Here is a 21,398-nt window from a genome sequence, read left to right as displayed (position 1 = left end):
TTAATGAGTAAACATGGTTACCCATCACGGTCAGTTTTACAAGTTCTACAAAAGAATTAAAAAACCACCAAGTTGTTTGCAAACAAGGGAGTAGAGTTTTCACTCCCATGAGGTACTTTCTATTTTGGACGGGACCAGAATCTATGAGACCAATATTACAGATTTTTCACTTTTAGAACAACCTGCATGGTTACATGAGAATCTCATTTTGGATACATGTTTTTCTCTTATCTGCAGCAATCTAAATTCATGTTGTGAAACTAGAGAAAAATTCATAAACCAGTGAGTAGTTGTAATGGGGAAAATATATGAACTAGATAATTTTTTTAGGTAGATACAGGACAGGTTCAAATGGTATAAAGATAGACAGAAAAACAATCCTCTATTACACTTCAACAGTGCTGTCAAATTCATTTTTCTTCAAATTTTTCCTTTTCCTCTCATTCATTCTCCTCATCTTTATTAATGTGGAAAACTAAATTAAATCTATATATGTGTTTATAGGACATTCGATGGATACTACTGTTGATAACAGAGTTTATGGAAGCATTGTTAGGAAGATCACGCTCTTGCGTGTACTTGCAATTTTTCTTGTAGCCAAAGCAGTACTCATAGTAGCATCTTACAAAGATGCTAGAAGACAACAACACAAGCAAAGAAGAGCTGCTTGTCCTTTCTTTAAATGTATTATATATTCTAATGACACAAATTGCCATGACCAAATATGCATGACTAGAGGAGCTTTCTTCAAACTCACCAATATTTTGAGGGAGAGAGGGACCATCAAAGATACGATAAACATGAAATTGGAATCTAAGGAATCGTAAGATTGGCCATAACTTTGGTCACTCAGGAGAGACTATGAGTCGCCATTTCCACAAGGTCTTGAAGGCAATCATATTGCTCCATGGAAAGTACTTTTTGCGTCCTTCTATAACTACCCCTCCAAAATTTCTTGGGAAGGACCGTTTTGATCCGTACTTCAAGGTAAATCTCTTGGATTCATGTACTTTCTTCCTTGAGTATTTTGTTAATATTTGACTATAATATTTTGAATGATCTAGGATTGTGTTGGAGCAATTGATGGGACCCATATACTAGTTACCATTGATGTGGACAACCAAGCAAAATATCCTGATAGAAAAGGCAACCTGTCACAAAATGTAATGGGTGTTTGTTCCTTTGACTACAAGTTTTAATATGTTCTTGCTGATTGGGAAGGTTCAGCTGCAGATAGTCGTGTTCTTGCTTCAGCTCTATCAAGAGCAGATTCACTAATAGTCCCCCCTAGTATATTTGATCATATTTCTAATGATTATAAAGTCATTATTTTAAACCATAGTGTTTATGTTATTTCAATCATAATACTTATTGTTCTTTTGTATAGGAAAATTCTATTTAGTTGATGCTGGCTATCCAAATGTTCCTGGATTTCTCGCCCCTTATCGGTGTACACGATACCACCTAAAAGAGTTTTCTAGAGCAAACCTGATCAACAATGCCCACGAGCTATTTAACCACTGACACTCCTCTCTTAGGAATGTGATTGAGCACACATTTGGTATTTTGAAGCAACATTTTCCTATCTTGAGGCATGCAACATCTTATACTATCATGACTCAAACAAAGATCGCGTTAGCATGTTTCATACTACACAATTTCATTACATTAGAGGATGGTGTTCCACAAGAAATGGAAATTGAAGAGGACGTTGATTGTGGAGGGATAAATATCCCAATTCTTGAGACTTTTGGGATGACTCAACGAGATAGAGATGATTTGGGAAATTTTTGAGATGAACTAGCAGAAAAGATGTGGGAGGACTATAGATCTCAACATTAGTTGATCGTTTCACTTGCATTGATACATTCTATTTCAATTTTGAATAGCTAGGTACTACAGATTTTTGATACCTATTTATTCCAGTACAAATCAATACTTTTTGTTAATCTTTGATAAGAACAAAGAGATTTTCTTTCATATTTACATAGATACCTTGGGCTGGACACAATCACTTTATAACAAATGATAAAAAATGACTGATAAGCATTTAAGATATCAGGACATTGGAAGATATATGTATTTATATAGCTACCAGTGTTGTTAGCTCCACATCTATGATTAATATTAATATACAGAACTTATACATTCAATTTATGGAATTGTTCTCTTCAATTTTTTGGGCAAATAGATTCATGTTTAAAGTATGAAATGTAATGAATTATATCTCAAGTTAAGATTTAGTGTTTCATTTGACATACTTATATCTCAAGTTAAGATTTAATGTAATGTAATTAAATCTTATAGTAATAAAACTTATATTACTATACTTGTCATTTGTAGATTTAAAATTAGATCAGCTGTATCATAGACTATAAAAACATCTTTTCCTTTATTAGTGATGGTATTAAGATTTTTTCTCATCATGTTTTCTTCACCTAAGCCAGGCCCTGGCTATGCCCAGTTAAGCCTGGGTGTATGTTTTGGCACAATTGTTTTATTTGTAATGCACAGTCATAGTTGGAATCAAGTAGTGACAGTGTTATGCACAATTTGTAGCCTTTGTAATCTATTAGGTCCATGCTAATGGAAATGCTGGTTGGTTATATGCTTGTGTCTATGTTTTAGTTTGTAATGTGTGCAATATTTCCCAAGTGAATATGTTCACAACAAAAAACTGTTATTGCATGTTAGAAGTGTACTCTTCCAGAAGAATAAAATAGATATACATTAGCAACTTTCTGTTATGGATGTACAGATATGTAAATATGGGTTGTGTTATGGAAGAGAATGGGTTGAATTTAGGAAAAAATGGTGCATTCTATAGTTCCTTTCCGAACTCTCCCTTGGACCTGATGTTTTCCTTTTAATTTTCCATATATGTTTTTACTGATTGATCATGGTATTAATATTAATCCTTGAACTTATACTCTTACATTGTTTCAAACATGATTCCACTTAGGTTCAATACACAATGGCCTAGCAAAATCAAATGATTTCTAGGTACATATAGTATGGTATATACTGAACACACTCATATTCACAAGCCCATGCATGCAAGCACAATGCACATACGCTCTCAATGTAACGGAACACTAATAAATTAGTAAAAAAATTGAGTTTTCTAGTCTGGTTATTGACTACAACAAAAGTAGGCAAATATGTATAATGGTTTTTATAATAAGCTTTGCATTCTAAGCATTACTTTGCAAGGCATCATTATATTTTTGTTGATAAAGACAGTATTTATATAGAAAATTTCTAGTTTACAGAATTCCACAAAGAGATATTTTGTACCTTGTGTGATTGATCCTCCAAGCATATCACTCCTAGCCAAAGAGACTGAAACTACCATGGAAACTCATCTTCAAAGGCAGCATTGGATATCCAACTAGTACCCATATTCATTAAATCACCATAACGAGATAATCGATTATCATCATTGGATGATCTGTAGACTCCAACATAATTACCGTTAACATGCTCTTCTTCTAAAGGTATATGAGTAACATAAACTTCGTCAACATCTGTACTAGCATCATCAAGAAGGCTAGTAGTCATAGATACCTCATTGGATAAATTTGAACTTATGCTAAAGTCTCCTATTTTTTACTGTTTTTGGATATAATGTGCACTTTTATTTTATGGATTTTTACAGCAATATAACAGTTGCCTATTGTAGCAATATGTCATACTCAAATCTGATGACGAGCATACATGAGGAGGTTAATATTCCTCCCATTGCCATCCCTGTTGCCACACCTTTTGCTACACCATTTTCTACTCCAACTTCGTCTAGAAATCCAAAAGTTGTATGGACTAAGAAAATGGAGAGAAAATTGTTGGATTTGCTCCTTGAGCAAGTCAACCTAGGAAAGAAAGGTGAAGGAGGTTTTCATAGAGAAGCATGGAGTGCTATCGAGAGGAGATTCAATACTAAGTTGAAATTGAACCTTGGAAAGGAAAATTTTAGAAATAAGTTCAAAACATGGAAGACAGGGTATAGAATAATGAAAGATTTATGAAATACTAGTGGCTTTGGTTGGAATGAGGTAACTCAATGTGTGGATGCTGAGGATAGCATTTGGGATGAACTTCTAAAGCTAATGTCCTCTTCAAAGTTTTTTTCAATACTAATGTCATAAAAAAATCTAATTATTTAATTTTGGCAATGTGTATAGAAAAAAGAAAGAATTCAGAACTGCAAAAGTGTATAGGAGGCAGCCATTCAACTATTATAATGATCTAGCTGTCATAGTGGGAAATGACATGGCAGAAGGAAGTGTAGCTGGAACACCACAAGATGTTGAAGATGGTAACCTTTATGATGTTGTTGATCTAGATGATGATGATGATTTGAGTATGCCTATGAATGATGCTACTGATTTGGATGAAGATTTCCTTCAGTCAAATCAATCAATTGCATCCACTAGAAGCATTCCTTCAACACCAACAACAAAGAGGCCAAAGAGGAGGAAGGCAAGAATGGCCCCTTCTTTGGATGTTATATCTGAAAGCATATTTGAGATACGAGAGGGAATCAAATAGGTGTACACCATCAGATTTGATAAAGAGGATACTAAAAAAGAAGCTGCAGATTTGTTTGTTGCCTTGAAAGCCATCCCTGGAATCAGTCAACAAACTATGACTATCGCATCTGATAATTTTATGCAAGAACCAACAAGATATATTTGGTTCTTAGAGATGGATGACGCAGCGAGGGAAGATTATATTAGATATAAATTTGGAGGATTGTAATATTCTCAGGGATGAGGAAAATAGTATTCTATATTATCTTTGTGATGATATTGGCACGTCGGTACACACACACATATGTGTTGGGCATTAGATGAGTTTCCTTATAAGCTATTTCTATCAAACATTTACTATAACCATTTACAAAGACAATGATTTTGCTATATGGTTGTGTATAGCATCAATTATACAAAGTTTAATATCGAAAATTTTAATATTCCAACCATAATCTTAGAGCAACTTGGGGTTTCCTCTGTGCTCACAACATAGTTTTGGCTTTGATGTGGAATACTGGCCCCTCATGTAATCATCTTGTGTGCTTTCTAATTCATGTGATAAATGCTCTTTTCAGTGCTTCTTTAGCATATGCAATCCATATTATATGATCCTTCAACCCAACTTGCTAGCGGTGTTTCTGTCCATCAATGTGTTGTGATGGTGTATTTCGGATGCTTTTGTGGCAACGTATGTATGACCATTGAGGTGTTTTGAAAAAAAAATTTGATCATTGATTATGAGATGCATATTTTGTACTCATGTATGTTAGATCATTCCAGTGTTTTAGCATTGTGTGAGTGGATTATGTAAATCATTCTTGGATTATGCTAGTCATAGAAGATTGCAGTCGGTGTCATGATTTGGGATCATGATTTTATACCACGCTAGTTTAATTATGTTCTATGGTTTTTCTTAGCTATATGAAATTATCTGTTAAAGCCCCTGTTAATGGATGACACACAATCTCCTTCTGAGGAGATCACCCACTCAATAGCATTACTCTTTCTACAGCTCTACATTCAGACCCTTGAGGCATTGAATCTGAAACCCTATATTAAACTTCATCAATCCTTCATCTAAGTACCTTGGTGAACACAGTAACCACAAAAATAGGTGAAGAGTGGCCTCTAATCCTAAAGCTATCTCCTATTTAAGCTTCTAAAATAGAAAATATTCACATTTAAATGGTACACAAACAATAGAACCAGGCCTTTGGTTCTTCAACCATTTTAGACAATCTCAATTTGAGTAACAGGGTATGAATGAGGCAGAAGAACACCCACAGGAACCAGTAGACTTCTTGTGACACGCTGCAAATAGTAAATAAAGTTTGCCCCTGACTCATGGCAATTTTAATGGCTAAGGTAGAGCAATCATAATAATAGTCAATCAATAGATCAATGTATTTTTCACTACTTCAGTATTTCAGTTTCTTTGGGAGCCACTGTTGTTTACAAACAACTCTGGATTTTCATGTGTATATAACATCTTCGACTTTGGTTGCATAAAGAATGGAACTGCACTATTCATCTTTGTTATTGGCATCATGTTATTTACTGCTCTCTTATGTTTATATTGTCGATGCCTACATAGGATATAATTTGTTTGTTTCAATTGTATGAGGAGTGGTATACAATATCACAGATTTCTTTGATTAAAAATAATAATTTATTATAAATTTTCAATCTGATTATGTAATATTTTTATTATAATTTTTTAAATTTTGGTCAAATTTTATTATGGATCATAGAAGTTCACACATCTGAAATATATATGATATGAAATTGATACAGTCAAGTTTAGAAATGTGTAATGTGTTATAATCTGATATTGTATTTTTGGTCACTCAATAATACTCTAGCAATGACGGTTATTGTGAGTTTAATCCGATTTCATTAGTTGATGGTATAAGTTTGCCTAGTGACAGGGATAATTTTGTCTAAATAATCAAATTCGTAATCAAATGTTCTTATTTTCTGTGAGGATTCAAACTAGTAACTCTTAACAGTTAAACAATCAGCCTTATACACAGTTCAATCATTCTTGTTATGCAATTTTATAGAATATATGAATGCTCCAAGAATGTCATAGATACAAAAATAGAATGTCTTATATACAAAAATGATCATACATTGATCAATTGCAAAATGATATTGCAGCATACATTTTTCCTCAATACAAAAGATATCAAAGAATACTTTTGACACTGAAAAATAAATGAAAAGACTTTGTACACTAAGGTCTCTTTAAATGATCAGTCAAAATGCCCATATGTTTCTTAAATAATATATCTTGCTAATTGAATCTTTCATTTTATTTGTATTTGTTCATATTTTATATAGGATTGATGGATTTGAACTTGCCAATGTGTGAGTGTGGCGCTAGGCATGTTGTGCTAAAGACCTCGCACACAACAAATAATCCGGAGCGTAAATTCCTCTGTTGTCCAAATGGAAAAAAGGTTATCACTAATTTTTGCAGTATGTTTATGTTTTTTGTATCAACTAGTTGTTGTGGAGATTACTAATTTAGATTTCATAATGCAGGGGGATGGTGGATGTAGTTTCTTCCAATGGGTCGATGATGTCTCACCCACATCCACCATAGCTAAATCTGTAGCTCTTGAATGTAATGATTGCAAGTTGTGCAAGGTCAAAGAGAGTGAGAACATGTTTCTTCGAGGCATCTTGGGAGTAATAATTGTTTCCATATTACTAGTTTGTTGGGACCATATGCGTTAAAAAGTCTTGTAAAAGGGTTTCAAGGACCCTTCAAAACCTGTTTTTCTTAGTAAAAAAATTGAACATTGTGAGGCATGTTTTATGGTTTTTAATAGAAATGGTGGACATATTTAATAACAATTTAGCTATTTTTTTGTTTGGAAATTGTGTCTGATCATATTGTGGTGACGAATTTTGTTAAAACAATGAATAAATTACACTAGTTGAAAAAACAATCTTTAAAAAAACAAAAGTAATACTAGTTTCCTTACTATTTCAATTGATTGTAATTTTTTATTTTAAAAAATCATAATTAAAAAATTATCTTAAAAAAAAAGCAATATTAGTTTCATTACTATTTCAATTGATTGTCTCTAATTTTCTTTAAAAAATAATCATAATTTAAAAATTGAAAAAATAATCTTTAAAATAAAAGTAATACTAGTTTTATTATTATTTAAGTTGATTGATTGTAATTTTTAAAGAAAATTCATAATTATAAAAATAATATTAAAAAAAAAAAAAGCAATACTAGTTTCATTACTATTTTGATTATCAATTCATAATTGAAAAATTGAAAAAAAGTGATCCAAATCAATCAAATGTATAAATTAAAATATTACATAACGATAAAAATTTATCTTATTTAAAAATAATCTTAAAAAGAATGTATAAATTAAATTATTAAATAACAATAAAAAATTATCTTATTTAAAAACAATCTTTAAAAACAAAAGTAATCCAAATCAATCAAATGTATAAATTAAATTATTAAATATCAATAAAAAACTATTTTATTCCAATTCCACTTTTGCACAACCAAACAAAGGTTATACGTATTCCCTATCAAATTCTAGGTGAACCAAACGGAGAATAGGAATACGTATTCCAATTTTGTATTCTTGGAATAGCAAACCCGGAATTCGTATTCCTATTCTTGTATTCCTATTCAGCTTGCCAAACGGGCCCTTAGTGAATGTATGAGTTGGATGTGTGGTGAAAGTTTTATTTGTCAAAGTTTAAACTACTGATTCATCCCCCACCCTCTCAAAAGTTTACCTTTCCTATTGTAATTCCAATAATTGGTATCAAAGCCTTGTTTTTTGAAAGAGAAGCTTTGTAGCTTTGAGGAAAGATCTTGAAATGGAAGTCTACATGTTGGGAAAGATCATTAAGAATTAGGGATAGACACTACTAAGCTATTTGCTAATGGAGACTCTAAAGAATTTGATGTAGTAGTTGCAAAGCTGGTGGAAAAGAATAGAGCCAAGCTAAGGAAGTCATAAATCTCAAGTTAAAGCAAGAATCACAAGCCATACTACTATGTGAGGTAACTGAATAGAAGAAGAAAGCTATGAAAGACAAAGCCATGATTGAAGAATACAAAAGAATTTTGAGCAATAGACTAGAAGAGAAATCATTAGAGCTAACCAAGATTTCCAACATGGAATTGGATATATTGAATCAAATGATGAATGCCAACTATGAGCTAAATGCCAAGGATATTGAGATAACAACATTGAAGTTGTAGAATGAAAAATTGCAAAGTGACCTAAAATGTGAAGCCTAATGAAGCCATAAAATACTTTAAGCAATTATTCGAATCTCCTAGATCCAATAATGATACATCTAGACCGGGATGCACAAGTATTGAAGGAGAGTCATCCAAAAGTGTTGAAGAAAGGAGCAACAAAGGTAAGAATTCCAAATCCACTTGTCATAATTATGGTAAGAAATGGCATACTGCTAATGTGTGTAGGAGCAAAACTAAAAATTAGAATGTCAAGAAAAAGAGCATGGTTCACTATCATAAGTGCAATAAACAAGGTCATCAGACACATGAATACAAAACCAAGACCATGTACACACAAAGATGTAAAGTATATTGTTATAACTATCAAAAATATGGACATAGAGCTTTTGAGTGCAAATCCAAACCCATGTGGTCATCAAACAGGCAAACAAAGGTAAGGAACAATGTCAACTCTTATAACTGGGATTATAATACAAGATATAGCTATCATTATTGTCAATAATATGGACATGTTTTTGAGAATTTTATTAGGACACACTTCAGAGGTGACTACAAGAGGTGGTTGAGTCAAACCACATGTTTTAGTTGTTTGATGACTGGTCACATTAGTCAATATTGTCCAACAAAGTCGAAGGAACCAAGTTGTGAGTTTGATAAAGGCAAAGGCAATGCAAATGTTGAAAATGTTAGAAGTAAAATGAACAAGACATGGAAGAAAAAGGATGATTGCAGCACATCAAATGGAGAAGGGATCACTTCATCCAATGGGTTAGGTGATCACACCTCATCAAACTAAGCAATCAAGAGGTATGTGGGATTGATAATTAAAGGTTATATCATACATCAGTTCCAAAGGATTTAGTACTAAAAATATTACATAAGCATCAACAAAGATGCAAGATGTTATTAGGAATCCAAGAAAAATCATTAAATTTTTCATGTTATTACCGAGTATGAAAAGTTTCCTATACATGTCGAGTGACAAGCTAGAGGATGCCAAGCTAATAGACTGGCTATTTGATGCTAAGCTCATAATGGTTGCCAAGTGAATGAAATGTCAATGGATGTTGAGTGAACCTAAAATTGGTTGATGCCTTACTTACAATTGTGTAAGCACTCAACATTAATTGTAGGGCTTTAAAGGGCATTTGATCAATTTCAACTCATTCTACATAATTTCAAAATCAAGAAAGAGAAAGAAGAGAAAGAGGTAATCTAGAAATCCATCCAAAGCGATTGTCAAAGATTTATGCAATGATTCAACACCATTTCATCAGATCTTGCAAGGTATTTACCAAGTGTTAAGTTATGCTATTTATATTTTTATAAACCCTAGTTTCACATAATGACATCTAGTTCAAAGAATGTAGAGGGTAAGGAGGTTTTGAATTTTCAACTAGTTAGTAATGAGGTTAAGAAACCAATATTTAAAGCCAATCTAAACATTGCTTACAAATAAGACCCATCTAGTGCATTATCCATGATACCACCAAACATTTTAATGGTACAAGATGTTAAGAAATGATACAACTACAAAATTGGAAGTATTGGTGATATGGAGATTAGGAAATCATATGATAGACTCTGTGAGAATGGTGTATTGAGGGAATAATTTAAAATTATAAAAAAGAAAGGGTTAACATGAGCCCTAGATTTCATGAATGTGTTCAAAATAGAATGGTTTAGGATAGCATTAAGTAGAATAGATGATAGTTCACTATGGCTGTATAATAGGTCTATCAAAATAGCCAAAAGAATAATCAATAGGGTAATAGGGTATCCAACCCTAGATCAACCTAAGACTCTAAGGAGTGAGTCAAAAGAGGTTACTGAGAAGAACATATAGGCTATGTGGAACAAGAGAGGAATAACAATAGATACCATTATAGATCCATTGATAGATTTTTCTGTCAAGGTTATTTCACACAAGTTTTGCCAATCTAGTAATTTAAATAATGTGCTCTATATTGCAGTGGATATGGGTTGTAAAATTGTTAAGAAAGATCACACATATGATGTAGTAGAGCTGAAATTATAGCAATTAGTTCATAACCTAGGAGCAATTAGAAAGATTAAGAGTGCTCAATGTAAAAAAAAATTCATTCTAATATGCAATTTCTTTTATGTTTAAAACACTTTTCCTACATTTGGCAAAGTTGCATGGAAAACAAATAGGTTAGTGGCAGTACAGATTAGTGAGTTCATTCGACAATTGGGTGAGAACTTTGAGTTAGTTATGACTAGCTATTCTGAGGACTTTAAGAAATCAATGAAGAAAAGATTGAGAATTCTAGTATCACTAGTGGAGAAGCATTATGATGGCATGTGTTTCCTAGTGGATGTCTAGTATACTTCTGTTCAAGCTACTGCACCAAGGGTAAGATGGTTGAGACCCTTAGGATATGAAATAAATGTAGATGAAGCCTTTGCAGCTATCATAACTTTACTTGTAGAAGAAATTGGTTAAGATGCTATTGCATTTGGTTATTATGAAATGGCTAAATCAAATATTACCATGGAATTGAAGACAACCTTTATTATAAAGAAGAAAGATAAGTTGGTGAAGAAGTTGAAAGAAAAATTTGGTGAAGGTGCCGAGCAAGAAGAGGAAAAGGAAGAAGAGGATGAAGAGGATGAAGATTCTCAAACCCAAGCACCACTAGCTTTAACAAGGAATAGGAGAAGATTAGGAAGAGGAGGAGATAGAAGTTGTTGAAGGTTTCGAGGGAGAAGTTGAGAAAGCACCTACTCTCACTGATCAAAAGAAGAGAAAGGCCAAGGTACAACCTATGAAAAAGTTTAAGAAGACTATCAAACCAAGCCAAGCCAAGCCTATATAACCTTCTACAAGGATCAATGCATTTGTGACTATACAAAAGGAAAAGGAGAAAGCCAAACTAGCTGAGCATGAAGGAGGTGCACAAAAAAAGCCAAGAAAGAAATACATTGCATGAGCCAAATCTAATGAGGAGAAAATAGAATCAAATGAAAATACCCAATTCAAAGTGGTGAGTCACAATCCTTTGTTATCCCTAGATAATTTATGTGAAAATGTTAAGAATAATGTAGACTTGTTAGGATTCTCTCATGTTGATTTTGATAACCTTGGTAAAGGAGAAAAGAATCAAGTGGTGGAAGTTGTAAAGTGTTGAGTAGAAGTGGCATTATTGTTTGAACTTGGAAAAAAAAATAAGGGAGACTTCACTTGCCCAATTCATGCTTGAACTTAGTAAGGCACAAAATTATAAGGCTATGAAGAAGTATGCAATTAGATTTGTTCCAAAATATAGAGCCTTCAACATTTTGCAAAACAACATTCAAGATGTAGTGAAGAAGTCCACATAGATGTGGAAGATAACTTATGTACTTGCAATAGTAAAGGAAGGAGAATAGGAACCCATAGAGGTCAAGAATGATTAAGAAGATGATAATGATGAAGGTATTGTTGAGGGAGGGACATAAATGCAAGTAGATTACAAGGAAACACCTAAGATAGAGCAGTAAGAAGAATAGAGTGTAGCAAATACATAATTGCCTAATACCAGCCCTCAACATTTAACAAGTGAAAATACTGAAACAATCATAGTAAAGGATTTTTTTGATCTATCTACTTAGAATGTCAATCCCCTTATAGAGGAATATCTCAAGAAGATACTTGATCAATTTATACTACAGGCAAAACTATGTGATAATCCTATATTGGTGAGTGTAGATGAACTATAGAAATAAGTGATTGAAACAAGGGAAGAGGTGAATACACAAGAACCACCTACCATCATCCCTCAATTCACTCATATACAAGCCTTAGAAAAAGTTTTAAAGCTACATCAGACAAGTTTGATACAATTAAAAAGGTTGATATAGTTGAGAAGAGTATGGTGGAAATTGAAGCCACTAGTGATGCACAAAGTTTAACATGTCAAATAATCTTATCTACGCCTCCAACACAAGTACAAGGTGGAAGTCAAAACATTGTGAAACACAAGGAAAAGCCTAAAGAGACTAAGTTGACACCCAAGCTGAAGGAGCAAGTAGCTATTCAAGCTCGGTAACCTTACCAATATCTAGCACTCATTCAAGTCATACTCTTCAGAAGCTGAGCATAGATGCAATGCCATTGAAGATCTTAGTGTCAAGTCCAAGTACATCAAAAGTAGAATAAGCAATACAATATGGAGATGTAAATCTTTATGAAGAGATTGTGTTACCAACATATGATTATGAAAAAATGACCATAGAGTATATGGGTATATTGCAACAAGCCCTAGCAAGAAAGAAGCATCAGGAACTACTCAGAAGGGAACACAAGCAAAAGCAAGTATTTCTAGACATCAAAGACATCTTTTAAGATGCATTTAGTGTGCCTACTCTAGATGAGACCAAGCCACTCATTGAACAACTGACAAACATAGTGGAAAAGGTTAGTGATATAGACCTTGACATTAATGCTAAATTGTTAGAAAGGTCAACAAAGAAATTCTAAAGCATAGTAAATGAGAAAATATCAAGTGACATAGCACTCACACAAGTTGCATTGGCAACTAAGGTTGAAGATATGAAGAAGGTACTTGATAATATTTTCTCATTGTACACTAAACTATGCAATCGAACACTCTTCACACAAGAGACTAGAGGTCACATTTTGAGTCTAGAAAGTTAAATTAATGCATTAGGTGCAAAACTACCTATGACACCAGCTCAAAGTGAGAAGCACTTTAGAACTTTGGTACAAACCTAGAGTTAATAAGTTGCATTGTCAATAGATGAAGCCAATATAATGGAAAAACTTATTAGCATCCAAACAACACTCACCCACAAATAGAAATTTTGCACAAGGAATTAGGCTATGCTAAAACACTTATGAACAAAGACCCCAATGTTTCAACATTAGATAACTTAGTCCACCTTTCTACTGAACTAGCCATCCAAATCAAGTCTTTGGATGTAACATGTGAAAATTAGGATGTAACTCTCAAGATAATACTAGAGGTTAATAGAAAATGCTAGAGGTTCATAAATCCTTTCTAGACAAACATGCTATAAGTGTATAGCCCATTTACATTAGTGTCAAAAAGGGGGAGATATAGCAAGATTATAAAAGGGGGAGATATAGATTTTGGGAGAGTAAGATAAGGGATAGAGAAAAAGATAGAATAAGCTAAGGGGGAGCAAGCACAAAAAAACATGAACTTAAAGAGTATCACTTATGATAAATTTTTAGATATAGACTAGACCTATCAACTCAGGGGAAGTTATCAAATTTTGAGGTATCTAAGCTACTACAAAATTTTGAAATTTTAAATTTTTATATACATGTCAAATAAGAGATATGTTATGCTTGTAAGATTAAGATTTCAATGCCTGACCAAGTGTTTTTGATACTCATGTCAAAGGGGGAGATTGTTGATCTCAAATTAGTTTTGACAAGTGAGTGTATTCATACTTAAGTCATTTACTTAGTTCATGTTGAACAAGTAGTACATGCCAAACACAACATGTATATAATAGAGCATGTTGAGTCCATAGTGAGTTTTGAGCCACTCATGTGTCAAGTAACTCAAGTGTCAAGTAAATAGTGTATGCCAAGTGATTTAGAACCCAAGCAAGTAGAACATGCTGAGTGATATAAATATTGAGTCATAGTATAGAAGATAGTATATGCCGACCATAAAAGACTTTAGATGTAAAGTGACACAATTTTGTCATAGTTGTTTATAATGGCACAAACAACTATGTAAACCATTTTTTGAGCTGACTTAAAAATGAATTACAATATTTTGGAGATAAGGATAAATCTTAAGTTGTATTCCCAATGTAATCACATGTAGCCAATCATAAATAGGGAAGGTTTACACAGCAAAATGGATGAATCACAATTGTTGATTCATACCTAACCCTAAGTCACCTAAGTTTTCTTAAGGAGGGAAAACCTTAAATTCTCTAGAGTGCAAAGAAGGTGTATGAAGGAGCAAAGAGAGAAGTTTTCATGTGCAAAAAGAGCATTCATGGTGACTAAGGAGTTATGATCTGAGATTGCATTGCAGAATCAATTAAAGGAGAATAGAGGAAGAGAAAAGCATACAACAAAGAGACATCTAATCAAGAAGGATCAAGAATGCATTAGTTTAGAGGTGATCTATTACCAAGAAATCAAGAGCTAACCATTGGATCATTGTTGAATCATTCTAGTAGGTGAATTAGTTAAATCTCTTAATATAGTAGTCCAAACAAGCTATATTGAAATCCTCTAACAAGGTGCTTAATTGTGAGTTGAAGTCCTTTAGCAAGGCGCACTTCTAACAAGGTGTTGAAATCTTTTAACAAGGTGAGACCTAATAGTATTTGTAAGCCTTTAAAAAGGAAAACCTTTCATAGGGTAGATTATGTCTCATGATCAAAAAATTGTAACCTTTATTAGATACACTTTATTACTGTAGTAGTAAAGATTTTTGGGTGTCATCCCCACCCCATTTTTACTTTCTCATTAGAGGGTTTCTAGGTAATCATAACTGGTGTCCTACATGTGCAAATTTGTACTTGTTTACATGTTTTAGATGTACATGCTTTACATGGTATTTCAATTTAGTTAGTGAATGTATGAGATGGATGTGTGGTGAAAGTTGTATTGGTCAAAATTTAAACTACTAATTCACACCCCCCCCCCCCGCCCCGTTAGAAATTTACCTTTTCTATTGTAATTTTAAAAATGAATGCCTTGTACAGAATAAAGAAGTAGTAGGAGTTAGGGTAGGAGACCTAGACTCATTGGCTATAGGAAAAAGGATATCCTCACTATGCTAAAACTACTATAGGAATTCCTCATGGCTAACTAGTTTATTGTAAAGCTTGAGGCGATGTCCATTGACAAGTAACTTGAATCAGATAAGATCACTAGTAAACAACTAAATTGCACCATTTGGAAATACAACTACAATCTCATATGGTCCTAACCAGTGTGTTTGAAACTTCCCTTGATTATGCTAGTATTTGGAGTCATAAAGGAGTGCCTAATCTCCTACAACAAACATTTTCTCTTTGATAAACCTATCATGCCATTGTTTCTACTAGTGCTAAATGAGTTTAATGTTATCTAATGTAGATTTCCTCCATTTATCAAGACCATTTATACTTAGGATTTGGTCCAATTTTGTAATAGTTAGCTCCATACAAAGCTACAAGGTAGACGTCAACCATAAATGAGCTCAAATGGAGTAAAACCTGTGGTAGATTTCCTTGTGGTTCTAGAAGCCAAAAGAGCTTTAGGAAGGCATGTGGCCTAATCCTTCCTATGGAGTGCTATTGTCTTAGTGATGATGGCTTCCAACTCCCTATACTTTCTACTTGACCATTAGCCTGTGGATGATAAGGTGATGATTTAGCATGCCAGATAGTATACTCCTACATAAGAGTAGTTATCAAATTTGATGTAAACTCAGGTTGTTTATTAGATGTCAACTCTCTAGGGACTCCAAATAGTGTAAAGAATAATTCATACAAGAACTTGGCCATATTGATATCCCTTGGGTGTTTCATGGGTTTAGCCTTTGCCCATTTGGTTACATAGTCACTGCAAACTAGAATATAGGATTTGCCTTGTGAAGAATGTTCAATAGGTCCTACAAAGTCAATCCCCCATTTATCAAAGGGCGCAACAACTACTTGAGGATACAGGGGAATTTCTTCTGATTTAGTTGGTCTTCTAATATATTGACACTTGTCATATTTCTTTGTGTATCTAACTGCATCCTTGTGTAAACTTGGCCAATAATACCCAGTTGTCAAGATTTTGAAAGTTGCTCATTTGGCTACAAAGTAACCTCCACAAGGCTCATCATGACACACCCTTAAGACATCATATGTTTCATCCTCTCTTATAAACTAACACATTAATTGACTAGGTCTAGTATAAAACATAAATCCAACAACCCATGAATAATTAAAGCTATTCTTTGTAGTAACTTTCTTACTTTGGTACAGAAGTTAACTAGAATTTTACTTTTGGTGAGGTAGTTAGTAATATTTGCATACCATGGATTCTATGGTGACAAAAGAAAAATGTGTTCATCTAGAAAACTATCATTAATGGTTGTAGGATCATCAAGGACATGTAACTGAGAGAGAAATTCAGCTACCACATTGGCCTTGCTAAGTTTATCAACTATGGTGATATCAAATTCTTTCATAAGTAACAATAAATGAGCCAATCTTCTTGATATTATAGGCTTGTTCACCAAATATTTTATAGCAGAATGGTCAATATAGAAAAATATTTTGTTTCCAACAATATAGTGCCTAAATTTATTGAGGGTGTAGATAATTGCAAGTAATTCCTTTTCAGTGTCTATGTAGTTAAACTCTACACCTTACATATTTTTACTAATGAAATAAATGACAATGTGATCAACTGAGTCTACCTTTTGTCCTAGCACAACACCTATAGCATAGTCTGAGGCATCTATATGAATGTAAAAAGGTAGTCCTTAATTAGGTCCTTGTAGAATAGGTGCTATGGTAAAAACTTCCTTAAGCTGCAGGAAAGATGTAGCTTAATCAGAGTCCCAAGAAAACTCAAAAAAAAAATTAGTAGAATGTAGAGGGGTATTGCAAGTTGACTAAACTCTTTAATGAATCTTCTATAATATCAAGCATGTTCCAAAAAATTCCATACATCCTTCTACTTCTCGGTATAGGTAAGGTACTAATGACTTCAATCTTTGTTGGATCTACTTGGATGTCCTTAGATGAAATGAAATGGCCTAGCACTACACCTTCCTCCATCATCATAAAACATTTTTTACTATTTAAATAAAGGTTATAGTCTTGACATCTTTTGAGTACCATTTCTAAATTTTATTTTTCTTCATCAAAAGTAGCCCCATAAATAGTAAAATCATCCATGTAGATCTCCATATAGTCAGCAGATATATCTAAAAGGATACTGATGAAAACTTGTTAAAATGTGGCTGGGGCATTACACAAGCCAAAAGGTAAAATTGAGTAGGCAAACATTCCCCATGGGTAGGTAAAAGTTATTTTTTCTTGATCCTATGGAGCTATTTGTATCTAATTGTACCCACTCAAACCATCTAATAAAGAAAGATACTTTTTCCTAGCTAGGTTGTCAAGGATTTGGTCTATAAATGGTAAGGGAAAATGATCTTTCTTAGTGGCTTAATTGAGCTCCCTATAATGTACACAAACTCACCATTTTCCTCCCTTCTTGGGTACTATAATTAGGGGTGAGACCCATTAGCTATCAAAGATGGGGTATATAAAACCAACACTCAGTAGTTTCTACAATTCATTCTTAACTATATCTTTTAAAATAGGGTTAACTCTCCTATGAGGCTATCAAACATGGTTGAAGTCATGGCTGATGTAAATCTTGTGAGTGTAGAACATATAATCTAATCCTTTCATGTCCATGTAATCCCAAGTGAATGTTATTTTATTCTCCTATAGTAACCACAACATAACCTTATGTTGGGAGGGTGATAAGGCATTGTTGACATTCAATTCTTTACCTAGACCAACTTCCATCTTAATAACCTTATCTACCATGAATCATTGGGAAATAGGATAGAATCAATCTCATGAGGTAATAATGAGTGTACAAACTATGAAGCTTCTAAATGATGTGGTGAATCCAAGGATGGTAATATGGTCTCTAAGATACTTGAGACTTTATACCATATTTATTCAAAATAATAGATGAAATTATTCATCTTCTTCTCAAATAGCTATAAATGATTCTCTACCTATCATCATCATTTGATGGATGGAATTCACCTCTAGATCATCATCACCCAAGTCTGGCTAGATTATTTGGTCATCTGGTAATAGTGGTTGAGCAGGGGAGTATAAAGTCAAGTTCTTAGTACGAATACCATTAGATATTGTCATCTTTCTAGTTCGACAAGCTATGTAGGCATCTACAATGGCCAACCAAGGTCATCCTAAAATTAAAGGATATCCTCCCATCTTAGCCTTTGGAGAGAGGACAAAAAAATCAATTAGATACTCCCAAGAGTTTAAGGTGACTATAACATCTTCTATCATCCCATGTAGCTTAATAGTAGAGCTATCAACAAGCTAAAGTATGGTGGGTTTTTCTTTAAGGCCAATGATATGAATTCAAGATAATACCTCCTTTATCATGACATTTTTTGATGCTCCTTAAGACATTTTGAACTTGGATCCCATGGATAGTGACTGTAACTACAGGACTCCCAGGTTTAGAATATTTAGGTACAGTTAATTTCTCCAGCATTAAATTATACAACTATCCAAGGACAAGAATGGTTTTTGATCTTTCTTCTTCCTTCCTAGGTATTTAATGCATGCTTCCTTAATAGCTTTAGTATAGGTAGGGACTTCCTTGACAGCATCTAGTAATGGTATTTTTACTGTCGTCTGCTTCAGTTGATTAAGAAAATCAATGACTACATGGTTTTCTATAGGTTGGCTTTCTTTTATCAACCTATGGTGGAATGAAGGTTGTTTGGCTACAAGAGAGGTTTGCTAATTTGACTCATCTTTCTAATTTGTGGGAGAATCTTAAACTTCAATTATTATAGGCTTTTAGGGTGAAGGAAGAGTGGTGCTTGACCTTAAGTGAATATCATTCAAGGAGATAGCATAGCTTTGTTGTTGAGCCTAATGTTTAGTATTGTTTGGATTAGGAGTAGGCTGAACTAGTAGTTGGGTCTTCTTAGGGGGAGTATTAGTGGCTATAGGAGGAGGCATTAAAGCTTGCTATTGAGGTAGTGGCAATAAAGTTTTCTTACTAGGTTTGGTATTCCAATTCTATATTTTCTACCAACCCTATTGAGGTTGTTGCCAACCTAGCTAGGGTTGTTGCCAATGTTAGAAATAGAAATTACTGGGACAAGGTTGAATCAATAATCTATAAACTTTAGTTGTGTAGGTACACTTTTAGTTCACCATTTTAAAAACTTTTAAATTCGCCTCACGTAAAGAATTTCCCAAAATTGTTCCTAGTATGCTTAACAAAATCTCTATGAAAGATTGAATTTTTACTAAGTCTAGATATATAAATGTGAAAGAAAATGGAAGTCAAAGTTCATTTTTCCACCATGGAGAAGCACTTCTTGAATTTTCTGCAATGGAGTAGTCAACTTGGTATTTTCCACCAAAGGGAAAAGCGTAGTGGAAAACTCATTTTTTGTTGCTCCTTTTGCAGTCATTTTTAGATTTTCCATTGGACAAGCAAATGTTTTAGTTTCTACCAAAGGGAGAAGTGTAGTGGAAAAATGATTTTCCACTACGCCTTTCGTAGTCATTTTTAGATTTTCCATTGGAGAAGCAAATGTTTCATTTTCCACCAAAAGCAAAAGCATAGTGGAAAACTCATTTTCTGCTATGCCTTTCGCAGTCAAAGTTTAGTTTTCCACATGAGGAGAGAAAAAGAAAATCTCAATCCAAAATAAAGATATACAGGGTCCAGTATCAAGATCACTTCAGAAAAGTAATTTATGAATCAATCTTCATCAAAATTGTGCCCACTACATGAAGGTGGAAAATTAAAGATTGGGTGCACTTTTCGCACTCAAAAATGGAATTTCCACCAAGCATCAAATCCACAATAGAGAGATGGAAAAGAGCTCTTAATTGATTAAACAAAGAATAGTAATCTCATAATAATTTATTGCTTGAAGATTTGAAAATCAACATGACATTAAATATGAAGTGGAAAATTCATTTTCTGCTATGCTTTTCACAGTTAGTTTGGAGTTTTCCACAAAGGGAGAAGACAAAAGTCAGATTTCCACAAAGGATGAATTAGAGTGTTTCGTGGCCAGTGACTTGATAGAAAAGAAGAAGTATTGCTTGTTAATTATTTTCAAAGTGCAGCTGTTACTAGAATGTGTGAATTTCACCTACAATAAAGAAGTGGAAAACTAAGAACTTGGTACGCTTTCCAACCTTCATTTGGGATTTTCTGCCACAAGCATTCTAGAGAATCACTTCCAAAATTCAGCAAGGAATAAACATGGTGAGAATGGAAGATAACATAGTGGAAAATTGAAGACATTTGGGTTACATAGCATGTGAAAGAAGAATGGCTAGAAACTTTATTTTATCAATTTTGATTTTGTAATAGTCATATAGAGCAGAATTCAATAGCTCATATCTTTTTACTCAGTGATTATTTTTTTGATCGCTTCAATTAAAATGAAGATAATTAGGTTTGGAAAAACATATCCAAAGATGAGCTCGATCCAATGGTGGAATCAAAAGATATGCCCCTTGAAACATGACCCATTTTTACCTGGCAGCAGTATTTATTTTTCTGTCCACTCAACAAAGGAAAGATTTTGATATTGATTTAACATATTTAAATGTCAATTGTTAAAATATAATGTAAATATGTTAATATATATCATTATTAACTTCAAAATTTAATAAGCATATCATTTTTCAAAAGGAAAAATATGAGAAATCAAAGAGACAAGATCGGTTATAGAATTGAAAAGTCACTGGAAGAAACCAAACGGTTGCTGGAGAATGTATTTATTGTAAAACCTTTTCATTTGCAAAGGGTTATTCTTTTCTACAAGAGTAGGTATTGCTGGAGTAGAGGGGAGATA

General features: G+C 33.3%; 2 long non-coding RNA genes across 2 annotated transcripts; both read left to right on the top strand.

Moving 5' to 3' along the window:
• Window positions 1–816: 816 nt before the first annotated feature.
• On the top strand, window positions 817–1,916 carry LOC149528273 (uncharacterized). The gene is made up of 2 exons (XR_016359092.1): window positions 817–987; window positions 1,065–1,916. It is a non-coding gene; the product is annotated as an uncharacterized LOC149528273 (long non-coding RNA).
• A 4,644-nt stretch (window positions 1,917–6,560) lies between these two features.
• On the top strand, window positions 6,561–7,394 carry LOC149528272 (uncharacterized). Its single transcript, XR_016359091.1, has 2 exons — window positions 6,561–6,994; window positions 7,080–7,394. It is a non-coding gene; the product is annotated as an uncharacterized LOC149528272 (long non-coding RNA).
• Window positions 7,395–21,398: the final 14,004 nt, after the last annotated feature.

Source organism: Cupressus sempervirens, chromosome 11 (assembly GCF_028749045.1).
Source record: "Cupressus sempervirens isolate cs-2001-9-10 chromosome 11, ASM2874904v1, whole genome shotgun sequence".
Lineage (NCBI taxonomy): Eukaryota > Viridiplantae > Streptophyta > Pinopsida > Cupressales > Cupressaceae > Cupressus > Cupressus sempervirens.
This window is presented reverse-complemented; position numbering and strand designations above follow the sequence as displayed.